At 40.3% G+C, this 13,797-nt stretch overlaps 1 non-coding gene across 1 annotated transcript; it reads left to right on the top strand.

The window, feature by feature from the left end:
* The first annotated feature begins 9,938 nt into the window (after positions 1–9,938).
* On the top strand, positions 9,939–10,043 carry LOC132528285 (U6 spliceosomal RNA). The gene has a single exon (XR_009543168.1). It is a non-coding gene; the product is annotated as a U6 spliceosomal RNA (small nuclear RNA).
* The last annotated feature ends 3,754 nt before the right edge of the window (positions 10,044–13,797 follow it).

The raw sequence follows: 13,797 nt of genomic DNA, 5'->3' as shown, positions 1-13,797 counted from the left end.
GAGAGTTCAGCACCACCAAACCAGCTTTACAACAACTGCTAAAGGAACTTCTCTAGGCAAGAAACACAAGAGAAGAAAAAGACCTACAATAATGAACCCAAAACAATTAAGACAATGGGAATAGGAACATACATATCGATAATTACTTTAAATGTAAATGGACTAAATGCTCCCATCAAAAGACACAGATTGGCTGAATGGATACAAAAACAAGACCCATATATTTGCTGGCTACAAGAGACCCACTTCAAACCTACAGACACATACAGACTGAAAGTAACGGGATGGAAAAAGATATTTCATGCAAATGAAAACCAAAAAAAGCTGGAGTAGCAATTCTCATATCAGACAAAATAGACTTTAAAATAAAGACTATTAGAAGAGACAAAGAAGGACACTAAATAATGATCAAGGGATCGATCCAAGAAGAAGATATAACAATTGTAAATATTTATGCACCCAACATAGGAGTACCTCAATACATAAGGCAAATGCTAACAGCCATAAAGAGGAAAATCCACCGTAACACATTCATAGTAGTGGGGAATTTAACACCCCACTTTCACCATTGGACAGATCATCCAAACTGAAAATAAATAAGGAAACACAAGCTTTAAATGATACATTAAACAAGATGGACTTAACTGATATTTATAGGACATTACATCCAAAAACAACAAAATACACATTCTTATCAACTGCTCATGGAACATTCTCCAGGATAGATCATATCTTGGGTCACAAATCAAGGCTTGGTAAATTTAAGAAAATTAAAATTGTATCAAGTATCTTTTCCGACCACAACGCCATGAGACTAGATATCAATTACAGGAAAAGATCTGTAAAAAATACAAACACATGGAGGCTAAACAATTACTTAATAACGAAGTGATCACCGAAGAAATAAAAGAGGAAATAAAAAAATACCTAGAAACAAATGACAATGGAGACACAATGACCCAAAATTTGTGGTATGCAGCAAAAGCAGTTCTAAGAGAGAAGTTTATAGCAATACAACCCTACCTTAAGAAACAGGAAACATCTCGAATAAACAACCTAACCTTGCACCTAAAGCAATTAGAGAAAGAAGGAAAAAAAACCCCAAAGTTAGCAGAAGGAAAGAAATCATAAAGAGCAGATCAGAAATAAATGAAAAAGAAATGAAGGAAACGATAGCAAAGATCAATAAAAGTAAAAGCTGGTTCTCTGAGAAGATAAACAAAATTGATAAACCATTAGCCAGACTCATCAAGAAAAACAGGGAGAAGACTCAAATCAATAGAATTAGAAATGAAAAAGGAGAAGTAAGAACTGACACTGCAGAAATACAAAAGATCATGAGAGATTACTACAAGCAACTCTATGCCAATAAAATGGACAACCTGGAAGAAATAGACAAATTCTTAGAAATGCACAACCTGCCAAGACTGAATCAGGAAGAAATAGAAAATATGAACAGACCAATCACAAGCACTGAAATTGAAACTGTGATTAAAAATCTTCCAACAAACAAAAGCCCAGGACCAGATGGCTTCACAGGCGAATTCTATCAAACATTTAGAGAAGAGCTAACACCTATCCTTCTCAAACTCTTCCAAAATATAGCAGAGGGAGGAACACTCCCAAACTCATTCTACGAGGCCACCATCACCTTGATACCAAAACCAGACAAGGATGTCACAAAGAAAGAAAAATACAGGCCAATATCACTGATGAACATACATGCAAAAATCCTCAACAAAATACTAGCAAACAGAATCCAACAGCACATTAAATGGGTCATACACCATGACAAAGTGGGGTTTATTCCAGGAATGCAAGGATTCTTCAATATACGCAAATCCATCAACGTGATACACCATATTTAAAAACTGAAGGAGTAAAACCATATGATCATCTCAATAGATGCAGAGAAAGCTTTCGACAACATTCAACACCCATTTATGATAAAAACCCTGCAGAAAGTAGGCATAGAGGGAACTTTCCTCAACCTAATAAAGGCCATATATGACAAACCCACAGCCAACATCATCCTCAATGGTGAAAAACTGAAAGCATTTCCACTAAGATCAGGAACAAGACAAGGTTGCCCACTCTCACCACTCTTATTCAACATAGTTTTGGAAGTTTTAGCCACAGCCATCAGAAGAAAAGGAAATAAAAGGAATCCAAATTGGAAAAGAAGAAGTAAAGCTGTCACTGTTTGCAGATGACATGATACTATACATGGAGAATCCTAAAGATGCTACCAGAAGACTACTAGAGCTAATCAATGAATTTGGTAAAGTAGCAGGATACAAAATTAATGCACAGAAATCTCTGGCATTCCTACACACTAAGGATGAAAAATCTGAAAGTGAAATCAAGAAAACACTCCCATTTACCACTGCAACAGAAAGAATAAAATATCTAGGAATAAACCTACCTAATGAGACAAAAGACCTGTATGCAGAAAATTTTAAGACACTGATGAAAGAAATTAAAGATGATACAAACAGATGGAGAGATATACCATGTTCTTGGATTGGAAGAATCAACATTGTGAAAATGACTCTACTACCCAAAGCAATCTACAGATTCAATGCAATCCCTATCAAACTACCACTGGCATTTTTCACAGAACTAGAACAAAAAATTTCACAATTTGTATGGAAACACAAAAGACCCTGAATAGCCAAAGCAATCTTGAGAGAGAAAAATGTAGCGGGAGGAATCAGGCTCCCTGACTTCAGACTATACTACAAAGCTACAGTAATCAAGACAGTATGGTACTGGCACAAAAACAGATAGATCAATGGAACAGGATAGAAACCCCAGAGATAAAGCCATGCACATATGGTCACCTTATCTTTGATAAAGGAGGCAGGAATGTACAGTGGAGAAAGGACAGCCTCTTCAATAAGTGGTGCTGGGAAAACTGGACAGCTACATGTAAAAGCATGAGATTAGATCACTCCCTAACACCATACACAAAAATAAGCTCAAAATGGATTAAAGACCTAAATGTAAGGCCAGAAACTATCAAACACTTAGAGGAAAACACAGGCAGGACACTCTATGACATAAATCACAGCAAGATCTTTTTTGACCCACCTCCTAGAGCAATGGAAATAAAAACAAAAATAAATGGGACCTAATGAAACTTCAAAGCTTTTGCACAGCAAAGGAAACCATAAACAAGACCAAAAGACAACACTCAGAATGGGAGAAAATATTTGCAAATGAAGCAACTAACAAAGGATTAATCTCCAAAATTTATAAGCAGCTCATGCAGCTCAATAACAAAAAAACAAACAACCCAACCCAAAAATGGGCAGAAGACTAAATAGACATTTCTCCAAAGAAGATATGCAGACTGCCAACAAACACATGAAAGAATGCTCAACATCATTAATCATTAGAGAAATGCAAATCAAAACTACAATGGTATATCATCTCACACCAGTCAGAATGGCCATCATCAAAAAATCTAGAAACAGTGAATGCTGGAGAGGGTGTGGAGAAAAGGGAACCCTCTTGCACTGTTGTTGGGAATATAAATTGGTTCAGCCACTGTGGAGAACAGTATGGAGGTTCCTTAAAAACCTACAAATAGAACTACCATATGACCCAGCAGTCCCACTACTGGGCATATACCCTGAGAAAACCATAATTCAAAAAGAGTCATGGACCAAATGTTCTTTGCAGCTCTATTTACAATAGTCCGGAGATGGAAACAACCTAAGTGTCCATCATCGGATGAATGGATAAAGAAGATGTGGCACATATATACAATGGAATGAATATTCCTCAGCCATAAAAAGAAATGAAATTGAGCTATTTGTAATGAGGTGGATAGACCTAGAGTCTGTCATACAGAGTGAAGTAAGTCAGAAAGAGAAAGACAAATACCATATGCTAACACATATATATGGAATTTAAGGGGAAAAAATGTCATGAAGAACCTAGGGGTAAGACAGGAATAAAGACACAGACCTAGTAGAGAATGGACTTGAGGATATGGGGAGGGGGAAGGGTAAGCTGTGACAAAGCACAGGAGAGGCATGGACATATATACACTAACAAACGTGGGGTTGATAGCTAGTGGGAAGCAGACGCATAGAACAGGGAGATCAGCTCGGTGCTTTGTGGCCCCCTGGAGGGGCTGTATAGGGAGGGTGGGAGGGAGGAAGACGCAAGAGGGAAGAGATATGGGAATATATGTGTATGTATAACTGATTCACTTTGTTATAAAGCAGAATCTAACACACCACTGTAGGGCAGTTATACTCCAGTAAAGATGTAAAAATAAATAAATAATCTCAATAGATGCAAAAAATTTTTGACAAAATTCAACACCCATTTATGATAAAAAACTCTCCAAAAAGTAGGCATAGAGGGAACCTACCTCAACATAATAAAGGCCATATATGACAAAACAACAGCCAACATCGTTTTCAATGGTAAAAAACTGAAACCGTTTCCTCTAAGATCAGGAACAAGACAAGGTTGCCCACTCTCACCACTATTATTCAACATAGTTTGGGAAGTTTTAGCCACAGCAATTAGAGAAGAAAAAGAAATAAAAGAGATACAAATCAGAAAAGAAGAAGTAAAACTGTCACTGTTTGCAGACCACATGATACTATGCATAGACAATCCTAAAAATGCCAACAGAAAACTACTAGAGCTAATCAATGAATTTGCTAGAGTAGCATGATACAAAATTAATGCACAGAAATCTCTTGCAGTCCTATACACTAATGATGAAAAATCTGAAAGAGAAATTAAGGTAACACTCCCATTTACCATTGCAACAAAAAGAATAAATTACCTAGGAATAAACCTACCTAAGGAGATAAAAGACCAGTGTGCAGAAAGCTATAAGATACTGATGAAAGAAATTAAAGGTGATACAAACAGATGGAGAGATATACCATGTTTTTGGATTGGAAGAATCAACATTGTGAAAATGATTATACTATCCAAAGCAATCTACAGATTCAGGTCAACCCCTATCAAACTACTAATGGCATTTTTCACAGAACTAGAACAAAAATTTTCACAATTTGTATGTAAACACAGAAGACCCTGAATAGCCACAGCAATCTTGAGAAAGAAAAACGGAGTTGGAGGGATCAGGCTCCCGGGCTTCAGACTACAGTACGAAGCTACAGTAATCAAAAGAGTACGGTACTGGCACAAAGACAGAAACATAGATCCATGGAACAGGATAGAAAGCCCAGAGATAAACCCATGCACGTATGGTCACCTTATCTTTGATAAAGGAGGCAGGAATGTACAGTGGAGAAAGGACAGCCTCTTCTATAAGTGGTGCTGGGAAAACTGGACAGCTACATATAAAAGAATGAAATAAGAACACTCCTTAACACCATAGACAAAAATAAACTCAAAATTGATTAACGACCTAAATGTAAGGCCAGACACTATAAAACTCTTAGAGGAAAACATAGGCAGAACAGGCTATGACATAAATCACAGCAAGATCCTCTTTGTCCCACCTCCTAGAGAAATGGAAATAAAAACAAAAATAAACAAATGGGACCTAGTGAAACTTAAAACCTTTTGCACAGCAAAGGAAACCATCAACAAGACGAAAAGACAACCCTCAGAATGAGAGAAAATATTTGTAAATGAAGCAATGGAGAAAGGATTAATCTCCAAAATATACAAGCAGTTCATGCAGCTCAATAACAAAAAACAAAAAACCCAATCCAGAAATGGGCAGAAGACCTAAATAGACATTTCTCCAAAGAAGATATACAGATTGCCAACAAACACATGAAAGGATGCTCAACATCACTAATCATTAGAGAAATGCAAATCAAAACTACAATGAGGTATCACCTCACACCGGTCAGAATGTCCATCATCAAAAAATCTACAAACAATAAATGCTGGAGAGGGTGTGGAGGAAAGGGAACCCTCTTGCACTATTGGTGGGAATGTAAATTGATGCAGCCACTGTGGAGAACAGTATGGAGGTTCCTTAAAAAACTACAAATAGAACTAGCATATGACCCAGCAATCCCACTACTGGTCATATACCCTGAGAAAACCATAATTCAAAAAGAGTCATATACCACAATGTTCATTGCAGCTCTATTTACAATAGGCAGGACATGGAAGCAACCTAAGTGTCTATCGACAGATGAATGGATAAAGAAGATGTGGCACATATATACAATGGAATATTACTCAGCCATATAAAGAAACGAAATTGAATTATTTGTAGTGAGGTGGATGGACCTAGAGTCTGTCATACAGAGTGAAGTAAGGCAGAAAGAGAAAAACAAGTACAGTATGCTAACGCATATATATGGAATCTAAAAAAAAAAAAAAAATCGTTCTGATGAGCCGAGTGGCAGGACAGGAATAAAGACGCAGATGTAGAGAATGGACTTGAGGACACGGGGAGGGGGAAGGGTAAGCTGGGACGAAGTAAGAGAGTAGCACTGACATATATACACTACCAAACGTAAAACCGATAGCTCGTGGGAAGCAGCTTCATAGCACAGGGAGATCTGCTCGGTGCTCTGTGACCACCTAGAGGGGTGGGACGGGGAGGGTGGGAGGGAACCGCAAGAGGAAGGTGATATGGGGATATATGTATACATATAGCTGATTCACTTTGTTATACAGCAGAAACGGTGACAATACAACATTGTCAAGCAATTATGCTCCAATAAAGATGTTAAAAAATAAAAAGATATTAAAGAGGTAATGCGCGTCCCCTCCACACAGGCAAGCGGCTTGCTTCTGCTGCTCCCCCAGCCCTCGTGCTGTTTTCACGTAAAGATGTCAGGAAATGCACTGATATTTGTGGAGCTCCTGCACCCCACTGCTCTGATTCTGTGTTCCATAATGCAGGACCCCGGACAGTTCCCTAAAGCGGGGGAAGGAACAGTCTGGGGGAGGGGAGCTGCCCACCGCCCGCCCCAAAATAAAGGGCTGTGGGGGATGGATGCTTCCAAGGGCACCCGGTTTCAATTAAGTCAGGAGGAGCCCTGTCAATACCTTCCTCTCGTCTCCTGGTCTCTTTCTTTTACTGCTTCCTTGTATCTTTCTTGATACTCTTATCATAATTTCTGTCAGGATGTGACCTTAAAATCAGTTCAAGCAAGGGTACCGGTTTTATTTTATTTTACTTTTTAAATTGAAGTATAGTTGGTTTATAATATTGTGTTAATTTCAGGTGTACAGCAGAGTGATTCAGTTATATATATAGATATTCTTTTTCAGGTTCTTTTCTATTATAGGTTATTATAAGATATTGAATATAGTTCCCTGTGCTAAACAGTAAGTCCTTGTTGTTTATCTATTTTATATATAGTGGTGTGTATATGTTAATCCCAAACTCCTAATTTGGAAGGGGAGGAGAGAGCAGAGCCTGTGGGGATGGGAACAAAAACTAAAGAGGGGATGGGAGGCAGGACAGCATGGATGAACATTAAAAACATCGTGCTAAGTGAAGTGAGCCAGTTAGAAGAGGATAGTACTGTATGATCCCACTCAAATGAGGTACCCAGAGTAGCCTAATTCATAAAGGCAGAAGGTAGAATGGTGGTTGCCAGGGGCTTGGGGAGGTGGGTAGGGAGCTATTGTTTAAGGGACACAGAGTTCCAGTTTGGAAAGATGAAAATTTCTGAATGGTGGTGACGGTTGTACAATGATGTGAATGTACCTAATGGACTGTAGACTTACAAATGGCTAAAGGTTGATTTCATGTTATATACATCTTAGCACACACACAAAAAATGTTTAAGGCATGTGGTGGAGGATAGTTTAGTTAGTTGTGTGGAAGACCTAGTCTGGCAAGAAACAGATTCATCGTCACTCTGAAATTCAGGGACAGAGGGCAGAGTGGGGGAGGGGGGGACAGCTGACCGTCAGGCCTCCCCAGGATATGCCCTTCTTGATGGCTTCTGAACTTGGGAACCTGGAGTCCTTCCACCTGACTGAGGGGAGGATGAGTCCTTCATTGGGAACCATCTTAAGCGTACAGCAGACACTCGCGATTCCTGCTCACCCAGGAGGTGTCCTAGGGACCTGGCAACGAATGGGACTCCGTTTCCCTGGAGGAATGGCCCCACAGCCTTTCTAGGAAGCCTGAGGGATTAAAATGGAAAAGTGTTAAGCATGACTTGTGCATAACTCAGCCTTTCAGATTGGGATAAAAAACACCTAGCACATCTGACCATATGGAGGTCACAAACCTCTGCAAGAAACCAGAAGAGATTGTGGTACCCAGAAGCCCAGCCATGGATGAACTCCAGTGAATTAGGTCAGTGTGTGTGTTGCAGATCCACTGGGCCTGCCCCTTGTTCCTGCCCCGGGAACAAGGGATCCCCGGCTCCCTTGTTCAAGAAGGGAGCCTTCCCAGACAGCTTGGGAACCTCTGTTGGGGGAGGCCAAGCCTCCCAAAGGAGTCTGGGCTGGCAGTCATCCTGGCATCCTGTTTGCTGCAGGCAAGCCTCTTTTCTGTGGGTTATTTTTGTCTCTGGCCTTGGCTTGTTTTTCCCGGTGCCGCTCCTTGGCTCGTAACATTTCTTCCCTGGTTTATTGAAAACTGAGATAAATCACCTAATAAATCTTGGCTAAGTTTTTTCCTTCAGATCTCCTTGACAACTGCCAAAGTCACAAAGTTGCATCTTTCCCACAGTGGGAGGCTAACAAAATAGCTAGTGTGCTCAGAGAAACATATAGATCAAGAAAACAAAGGGAAAATCTTTAGTTATGCAGAAGCCTCCCACTTCTGGTACTAAATTTACTCGCCTGGGTTTGCTTTAAAGAGACACAGCAGTACCTGAGCAGCTAGCAGGAGGCACCACGCCCATGAGCACAGGAAGCAGGCCTTCTTCCCTCTGCGCCCTGAAGAAGATGTGCATAGATTAACTGTCTTTCCTTGTTGATGGGACAGTTACTGGGTGCACTCTTAGCATTTAATTATTAAAGCTCTCCCTTCCCCCACACACATATACACAAACCTCTGCTTCTTCAATTTCTTAAAACCATTGAATCACATAATTCTAGCATTTGAAAGGAATTCAGCCATCCTCTAATGTCTCCTTTTATCATCACAGAAACACAGGATTCTGAGAATATTAAAAGTTACCTATTCTGACGCCAACTCTCCCCATCAGATGTCTTATAATACACAAATCTACTTGGCATCCCAAGAGCACTTTACACATACTTCCATTTGTACTTGGCTCATTCGATGTAACTATTTCCTTTTTAAAAGTTTAAACTTTTTTTTGTTTTTTGAAAAGCAATATGTTCACACAATTGGTAATTTGAAAGGTAAAAGAATATATAACCCTATCCTATAGACACCTAGTTCTCCTCCACAGCGGCTACTAATAACAATTCCTTCAGTATACTTCCTGGGATATTCAATGTATATATACTTAGGTATGTTCTTTCCTTCCCTCCTTTTTACACAAACGCTTTTACACTGCTCCGCGCCTGCACTTTAGCATATTTTGGAGATCTTTCTGTATCCAGCTTCATTATTTTAGAGAGCTCTGTGGCATTCCATTACAGGGAGGTACCATAATCTAGGGACATTTTGGTTGCCTCCAATCTTTTGTATTACAAATAATGCTGCAATAAATAATCCCGTGCTTATGATATTTGGCACCATTATTTCCTTCGGATAGGCTCCCTGAAATGGAATCGCTGGGTCCACAGATATGCACAGTTGCAATTTTGATAAATATTGCCAAATGTCCTTTCCTAATTTCTGTTCTCACCAGTAGGTGATAGTACAGCTTTACCAACAGTATGTCATGATACTTTTTGACTATTGCTGTAATTATATATTTACCTGTCTCTTCCCCCGGCCCCATTCCCTCATTAGACTGTGAGACCATCAAGGTTCCTCAGAACCTAACATGTTACCTGGTACACGATAGATTCTCAACGAATATTTCCTAGAGCTCGCTTCAGCAGCACATGTACTAAAACTGGAAAGATGTCAAAACATAGCATGGCCCCTGTGCAAGAATGACACACAAATTCCTGAGGCATTCCATCATTTTAGAGAGTAAATCTTAAATGTTCTCGACACGCCAAAGAATGGTAATAGGTGAGGTGATCATTTCTCAATATATACGTGTATCAAATCAGCACATTGTACACCTTAATTTACACAATGTTACATGTCAATTATATCTCAATAAAGCTGTGGGGGTAGGAAAATGAATCCCTCCCGAAAATAAATAAATATACATTTGAGAAGTACATAAATGGATGAATGAATTCATGAATGAATTATAGGGCTCTTTAAATCAGAATTAGAAACGATGACCCTAATTTTCTCCACTTTGTGAGACTGGATATGCTGCATTTCATTTTATTTAAGTGCCATTCATTTGTACAAATGTACAAGTGATGGAGGCAAATTTGATACCAGGACAATCTGTCCTCCTAATTCAGACTCTTAGCCAATAACGCTATACTGTTTCCGAATGTCACATTTCCCTCTGAGGACTGTGCGTCATGATACTGGGGTGTCAGAGCATAAGAATCCCATGGAAGAGACAGCTGATTGCCCCCATACTTCCTTACTAATAGAACTCCAATTCTCTTTGGAGGTGACAGTATGCTCAGCTAGAAAGGCACTTTTACCAGCCTCCCTTAACCAATGAGAAGCAAGCAGAAGTCACTAGAAGGTGTTTTCTGAGAAGGTCTTTAAAGGGGAATGACTTAGCTGGTGAGTACCCTCTCCCATCCTTCCTGCCTGAGATACAGACATAACTGCTGGTGCCCTGGCAGCTATCTTGAGAGCTTATGAAAAAAAGGATCACACTATACTACTCAGCCATGAAAAAGAATGAAACAATGCCTTTTTCAGCAACACAGATGGACCTAGAGAATTGTGAATTAAGTGAATTAAGTGAATTAAGTCAGAAAGAGAAAGACAAATATCATATGATATCACTTATATGTGGAATGTAAAAAATGATACAAATGAACTTATTTACAAAACAGAAACAGACATAGAAAACAAACTTATGGTTTCCAAAGGGGAAAGGGGGGAGAGGGATAAATTAGGAGTTAAGGATTAACAGATACAAGCTACTGTATATAAAATAGATAAACCACAAGGGCCCACTGTATAGCACAGGGAACTATGTTCAATATCTTGTAATAAACTATAACGGAAAAGAATCTGGAAAAGCATATATACATGCATTTTTATATACATGCATAAATATATATATAACTGACTCACTTTGCTGTGCACCAGAAACTAACACAATGTTGTAAATCAACTATACTTCAATTTTTTTAATTTAAATTATTAATAAATAAAAAACATGCAAAAAAAGGGGACCAAACCATAAGAATAGACAGAGGGGATTTCTAGAAGCCTGAGTCTCTGTTCCTGGAGCTACCACAGCAGCCCTCAATTGCCCACCTCAGGACTTCTCTTTAGGTGAGAAAATAAAATCTTGAATAATTGTTTAAGCCACTACCTTCCAGGTCCCTATTAGTCATGGTCAAAATCAATTCTTCTCTGATATAAGCCCTCTCTAACATTCACTTCCCTACTACACTTAGAGGACTCACTCTCACCCAGTCTTCTTGCTTAAGAAAAATCAGAGAACCATGCTGGCTGGCATTACTCTGCCCTATGCCCTGATATGTGCATGTTGAGGATTCCTCATCCCTGTCTGCCAGCCTAGCATGGTCAGGTCTGTGGCTATTGGTTCCAGACCAGGGTGAGAAATTTATTACCCAGTAACTACCTGGACATTGACTCCAGACTCCTGGCCTGTACTGACTTCTCATCTTCTCCTGGCCTCCAAAAAAAAGTGAAACTGAGGTCAAAAGAGCCCAATAGTTAGCATCCATCATTATTCCCTTGCCCTTAGACTTTTTTTTTTTTTTTTACAATTTACAAATCACATTTGTGAGCAGTGTTTCTTTTGATTGTCACAACAACTTAGACCAATGAACGGGGACAGTATTGGTTTGTGTCCCCATTTTAGAGCTCAGGAAACAGGGGGTTGGAGAGTCTAAGTCATTTTCCCAAGGCACACTGCTGGGATGCAAACTCGGCCCTTTGGCACCAAGGTCCACACTCTTTTCAATATGCCAAGGGTCCCAAACCACTTCTTCGATTCTAATGTCACGGCTCAGTTCAGGCAATCTCTTTGGAAGCAAATTAGACTGGCCACCAACTGCCTGTCTCTGTCCAGTATCTGATTACTCATCATCACCAAAGGGCTGATCTACTCACCTGAATCAACAGAATGTCTACGTGATGTACAAAAAACCAGTTAAATAAACACCATCTGTGTCCACTGCACACTTACTGTCTATAATAGGCAATGATGACATGAACAAACACTGATAATTCTGTAAACATCTAACAGATGAATCACTTCCATGAGAACAATGGCAGCTGCTTCACTGCTGCTCTGAGCATGGTGGAAGACAGTGACAAGTGAGTCTGAGAAGATGCTGGCACTCAAAGAAGAGAAGATACAAGGAGAAACCAGCGCCTCCCAATTAGTCAAGAGAGGCTTCTTGGGGAAGATAGAGTGTCAGACGCTCTTTAATTCAGGAAGGAAACAAGTTCAGGAAGATAAGTGCCAGTTCAAACAGAGGCAGAAATGGGAGAATAATAATAAGAGCACGATCTTTGCACGGGACTAGACAGAGTTCTTCAATATGGAAAACAGAAACTGGCTCTGGCAAGGGCATTTGCTGAAAAGATCCTGGGTAACTTGCTTAATCGCCAAGAATGCTGGAGGCCCGGGCTCTGAAAATGGACAGGAACAAAGAGATGCTAGACAGCCAGGACCACTCAAAATCCCAGCACACAGTCTGGCAGTGGAAACAAGTATCCCTTAGCTGTTTCTACAACAATGCTGTCTAACCAACAGCCGCAAACACTCTGTGAAAGAGGATAATAAGTGTTTGTTGCTCATGTGTCTGGGACACTCAGAGCCTGGGAGGCAGCTCTGGAATCTTGACTGGAGCACTCGTGAGACTCCAGCTTGGCTGCTATTAGCTCTCCTGGGCTGGTGTCGCCTGGGGTGACTGGGATGACTCAGCTCTGCCCACATGTCCAGACCAGGTGTATTCTCATGGCAATGGCAGAGGAGCAGAGAAATTGCAAAGGCACGCAATATCTCTTGAGGCTCAGAACTGGCAACACCATCACCTTATTGGCCAAAGCAAGTCACAATACAAGCTTGACTGGGGAAATAGACAGCCTCTTTAGTGAGGGAACTGCAAAACCACACAACAAAGGACCTGATACAGGGGGTGACAAGTTGGGACCACTGATGCGATCATTCTACTACTCATAGGGAACCGTCATTAACACGCCTGACATTTCTGCCCTAAAACTGTGCAAGGCCTCCATCAATGCCACCACCACCTGGTGGATTCTCCATGCTTCTTTGCATCCCAGGTCCAGATTCAGGGTCCAGGCAGGTACATCAGGAGAGTTGGGACTAGATGGTGGGGTTGGACACTAAAGGCATGGAAACACAGAAAAGCAAGGATCTCGGGTTTTTTCACTTCCTCGGGAGGAGATGGGTTCTGCCTTTCATTAAGACCTATGAGGTGGGGAATACGCCAAAGGTAGGAAAGAAGTTCAGATGCTGGATAGCCAAAAATCTGACAGTTGTTCCTTAAAGCCACTCAATATCTACTGGGGTATATTACAAAATGTCCCCAATTCTTCCCCCCTCTTGTATCCATGCCTCTCATCATATAGCCTGCTGTGGCCTCCCTTCATTGGCAGGGTGATCCATCTCACTCTTTGATGCTTGA

This window comes from Lagenorhynchus albirostris, chromosome 10 (assembly GCF_949774975.1).
Source record: "Lagenorhynchus albirostris chromosome 10, mLagAlb1.1, whole genome shotgun sequence".
NCBI classification, from domain to species: domain Eukaryota; kingdom Metazoa; phylum Chordata; class Mammalia; order Artiodactyla; family Delphinidae; genus Lagenorhynchus; species Lagenorhynchus albirostris.
Note: the sequence above shows the minus strand (reverse complement) of the source record. Positions and strands in the feature narration are given on the sequence as shown.